The 5,180-nt window shown below is 51.0% G+C and overlaps 1 pseudogene; it reads right to left on the bottom strand.

The window, feature by feature from the left end:
• Window positions 1-614: 614 nt before the first annotated feature.
• LOC112547975 lies at window positions 615-4,610 on the bottom strand (annotated as a pseudogene).
• Window positions 4,611-5,180: the final 570 nt, after the last annotated feature.

Raw genomic sequence — 5,180 nt, 5'->3', positions numbered from 1 at the left:
TTGCATGCTGCCAGGAAACATCCTTTTTTCTTTGTTCTGCCTTTCAAAAAACATGGTGCATATTATATGCTGGGATGTGTTTTATGTGAGAAGTTACAGTAGCTATGCAGATGGAGGTATTCACTTGCATGCCACAGACACTGCGTGCCGCCCCCAAAACCCAGCCCTCTAATATTGAGGTGTGGCCAGGGCATGTCTTAAGTGGGCAAGCTGATTTTCTTTATTGGAATAGAAGCATGGAGACGCTGGGCTTCTTTCCCAGCCAGCAAGCAGCAGGGGGTAGTGCCTACTTTTAATCCTCTTGCAGCTGTTGCTCAATGCATCATCCCTTTGGGCTGGGAGGCCAAACACTGTCTTCAATGCAGCCAATGAGGGTTAACCCTGTGGCTTCCACCCAAGCATCCAATTTGCCGGTGAAGGGTGATCATGCTGCCATTCACTCTCTCAGCCTCTGGAGAAAGCTGTTCTGCCTCGATTCTGCTTTCCAGAAAATAAGGTTTATGTCTTATGGAGGGAGGGTGTGAGGTATGTGAGGAAATAGGGTAATTTGAAGGGCTATGCTGGGGGAACATTGGGGCTGCCTTGGCTGGGCAGGCGCCAGCTTCTCTTGGTGCCTAGTTTTTGTGGTTGAAGTAGAAGTGGGTGTTGTTGACCTGGCCCAGCTGGTTGGTGAGGCTCACAAGGCCGTTGTTTTTCTGGGAGGTGCAGAGCAACCAGCCGGGGAGGCTGACTGGAAGTGGTGAGTGTTGCCCTGAGGGGTGTTGAAGAAGGTAAAGCGTATTGCATCACTTTGGCTCCGAGAAATTGTTGCAATCTCCTTGTCCTGGAGGGGGACAGAGAAGTCAGGAGGAGGTGGCAGCAGAGCCAGGAAGATAGGCTTAGGGCAGGGGCCATGGAACAGGCAGAAGCACATCTATCTATGTATTGATCCATCTATCTACTATCTATCCATCGATCCATATGTCTATCTATCTGTACATCTGTCTATGTATTGATCTAGCTATCTATCTATACATCTATCTAGTTGGCTATCCATGTGGTATATATCAGTCAATCCATCCATCTATCCATCTGTATGTTTATCTGTCTATTTATCTGTCTGTCTGTCTAGCTCTCTAGCTAGTTATATATCCATCCATCCAACTAGCTGTCTGTCTGTTTCCCTGTGTGTCCATTCATCCATCCTTCCACCCTATGATCCACTCTTTTCTGTTTCACATTATCTATCTATCGATCTATCTATCTATCTATCTATCTATCTAGGTGGCTGGGCACCAGCTGGACAGGGGCACTCAAGCCTCCAGCCATTATAGCCACTGGTGGTGGGGGGTCTCGAGGTTCTGGAGCCAGTGGTGATGGGTGGGGAGGTTGATTCTGCTTCTGGGTCATCTGATCGGAGATTTGGAGGGCGCCTACCTGATTAACCCCTGTCCGCCCCACCCTCCAGCTCCCAAAGATGCCCAGCTTGCAGGGTGCCCATGCTTAATTTCTGCCCCTGCCCCATACAGCCACCATGGGGGGTGGGGGCCTTCACAGGCCTGTGTTCACCTCCAGTTGCAACTGGGGCTCTGACGCCATCCCACACGGCAGGCAGCGCTTCCCTCCCTCGATGCCCTTGATGATGGGGTAGTTCTCCTCTTCCAAGAACTGGTTGTGTACCATGCTGATCGTATCTGCTGTGGGTGTGGGGCAGATAACCTAGAGGTCACCAGGTTATTTAATTGCCTCCCAGTACATGGAATTAACAGTCACAGGTAGTATTGCCTACTTTAAATTATGGTAGCAGGCAAACCTGATCTGACAGTAAATGGTGAGGTGCATCCTCCCATAGAATACAACACCTATTTGTTGCCCACCAAAAAGAAAATAGAAGTTTTACTAAGACAGTAGGAGCCTAGGGCTTTACTATTCAGTTTAAAATCAGAACAAAAGTCAAATATAACTTGGTTGGAATGTGCATTTATTTGCTGTAAGTATAAAAAACCACAACTAACTGGGCGAACAGTAATCAAAAGCTGTTGTTTCATTAGTCCTGTACCTATTAGTGTTGCAGGGTACTAAGGTGCCTGCTCCTCTAAGAGCAGAAACTGCTTGGGGAGGCAGCCCAAAAAGCCAGAGAGAAGCCCACAGGTGATGACCAGAGGCCAAGGGAAACTAAGGCCTCGGAGGGACACTGTGTCAATGCCATCTGCAAGGCTTGGGGGTAAAGGGGCAGTTTGGAGCCACGCATCTAGCCCATAAGGCTGAGGGTGTGCCAAGACATCCATTTTGGAGTGGGACCCAAAAGGGGTCCGAGAACCCACAGTGGGGTCCATCAGGACCGTGTCCAGACAAACTTGAGGGCAGCCTCCCTATTTATTATAGTTACACCAAGACATGGAAAGTGAGAAAGAGGGTACCCGTTGGGCAGGATTGGTACGGTCAAGGAGTCCTAGAGGTATCACGACCATCCCTGGGGACCCCATCCTGTGACAATTAGATTTAAATGTAAGACTTTTTTTCAGATCCATAAAACAACATCTAGCCTTCTTGAGCTTCTTGGCAGTGCCTCCAATGCTTCCCTCAAAGTTATTTCTGCCTGTGAGTTCATGTTCACCTGAGTTAAGGTTTCCACCCCTGAGTTAAGGTTTTCAGCTAGGCATTGGTTCCTAACCTCAGGGTGTGACCCAAATTGGGGGTGCAGGGGGTCCTCGGTAGGGTCGCAAAGAGCCCGCATACACATGAACACTCATGCGTGCGGCTCAGGAGTGGCAGGCAGGCGGGGCAGGGCCACCACGCACAAAAGGGGCAATGGTGGCTCCCCCTACCCCTGGGCTGCCACCCCCACCGCACTCCACTCCCAGCAGCCCCCCGTGGCACTGGGTTGGGAACCACTGAGCTAGAGTCTCCAGGGCTCTGAAATAGGAGCTACATGACCAGGAGCAGCAGACAGACAGCAGTATTACAGAAGAAAAGATGGCTTGATTAATGGAAGATCAAGAGCATTTAAAAAGGAGAGCGGGTCATTAACATCTATGGAATGAAGAGTTTAGAAGGAAAGTGGTTGAGGTCCCTTCCAGCCTCACTTCTCTATGATTTATGAGTCATGGAGTCAAATGACTCCCTCACTGCTGCCTAACTAGAAATGCTGCTGCTACTACTGACAGGCACTTGGTTTGAAGTTTGTGGGGGACCAGGAATTGAAGCTTGGTGGAACCGCCTCCCCGGATCTGCCCCTCCTGGCCAGAAGGTTGCATCAGGTGCAGGATGGTGAAACACAACAAGGCCAGTCATTTCAGATCCACTTGGTCCCCCAACTTCACTGCAGCTTCCCGGAAACTTTGATCTGGCTTGGATCTCTTCCCCCCCCAAGGGGGCATTGAACACGGGGTGACAGTCAGGATAGCAGGGCCTGGCATAAGGGGCCCTTGACATTCATTGTTAACTCAGTAGGTGGCAGCTTTGGCTGGTTTCCAGGCAGCTCTTGCATCTGAAGGTGGTGACTTCCAAGTCTCTGCGTTTCCCTGCCTCTAGGTGCTCTGGGAAACCAGAGCTTGGGCTGTTGGCGGACGCAGCAATGAAACATCCATTGGCTTGCATGACTCCAGGATAATTCCCTGCCCAACCTGCTTCTAAACCTGAGGAACCTGTCTGGGTGGTGGCTTTTGCTGCCTCTTGCTTTCTTTTGCCTGAGCCCAGGCATGGGAAGAGTGACAAGCCCCATCTATCACTGGGGACAAGGTTTTATCTGCTGAGATCGAACCTTGGTCCTATTCTAGCTTCTAGCACCAGAAAGTTCAAGTCCTCTGACATTATCTGAGATACCTGTAGCTTTTTCACTGGATACTATTGCCACAGTCAGGGCTGCCCCGGGCCCTGCACTTTGAGGGGGCCCCACGGAGCTGGGCGGAGAGGCTGCAGCCCTCCCGCAGGGCCTGCTTGGAGCTGGCGGCTCAGCCCTGTGCCACGGAAGAAGCATGGAGACCCCGCACTTTGCGGGCGTACCAGGGCACCATGCAGTGTTAAGGGGACCCCGCACAGGCTGCTTTGCCGTGGGCCCCACACCCCGATAGGGTCGGCTGTGGCCACAGTCTCTACTGCTCTGATAGCTTCCAATCAGGCTAAATAAAGGAGCGATCAAATGCCCCTCCAGTGAGTGCTTTGGATGGTGGCTTCTACTGGGACACCACCCAAAGCACTAACCAGCATGCTCTGAGTAGAGTAGGCTTATGGATTTCCCTTGGAGATTGATGGTGATCAAGTTAATGTGTGGAGAAATAATAACAATAACCACAGTCATCATTATAAGAATTTTAATTAGAGTAATAATAATACAGAGAATTTTAAAGGGTCACCCTTTGGTTTGTTCTGGGGGTTTCACTCCCTCCCCAGCTATTACATCAGAATCCTCCTGCTTTCCCAGGGATCTGTAGACAGGCTGGACAAGACCTGGTTTCTGCCCCTGCCTCTCTGTTCAGCAGACAATTGGCCCCTGGTTGTAAGGCCTAAAGCTTCTCAGGACATCTTACCATCCCAATAAGCCTCTTCCCATCCCATAAAAATGCTCCCAAAGGCCCAGTGCCCCATTCAAGTCTGTGCTTACCTCCTGGCGCCCCCTGGGGATCACCCATGTCCACTGCAGTCACCTTCTTCCCTACTAGTTGGACTCAAGTCCTTCTGGATGCTGTGGGGTGTTTCCTAACCCCTGGGGCTCAGTCAGCTTGTAAGGCTTCATGCAACAATGTAGAGCACTGAAGGCTGGTGGATATCCCCAGGTTAAAAATGGTGACTCCCCACCCCGGACTCTCCCCATCTCTTTCCAGCATCCATGGCTGAGAACGAAGGGTTCAGCCCTGCCAGGTGCCCTGCATGCCCATCGCCCCCCAAACCTCCCGGGGCAACTTCCAGTCTCCCACAGGGCATAGAGTGGAAGGGGCATGATTGTGCCTCTGATTGCTGCAGGCTGTGCACTCTGCCCCCCAGTTGTGTTCCTACACACCAGGTGCTTTGTGGGGCCTGCTGATAGCTCAGACAACAGACCCCTTCTTTCCCAGTGGGTCTGTGCTGCCTGGTATGGTCAGACTTCACACACCACAGTATTGTCAAAGACAGACAGATGGACAGACAGCTATAGATGGATGTAGTATATGAGGATATATATGAAGTGGGTAAGGGGATGGATTGATGGATGGTGAGAGAGA

Source organism: Alligator sinensis, unplaced genomic scaffold (genome assembly GCF_000455745.1).
Source record: "Alligator sinensis unplaced genomic scaffold, ASM45574v1 scaffold1462_1, whole genome shotgun sequence".
Taxonomy (NCBI): domain Eukaryota; kingdom Metazoa; phylum Chordata; order Crocodylia; family Alligatoridae; genus Alligator; species Alligator sinensis.
Note: the sequence above shows the minus strand (reverse complement) of the source record. Positions and strands in the feature narration are given on the sequence as shown.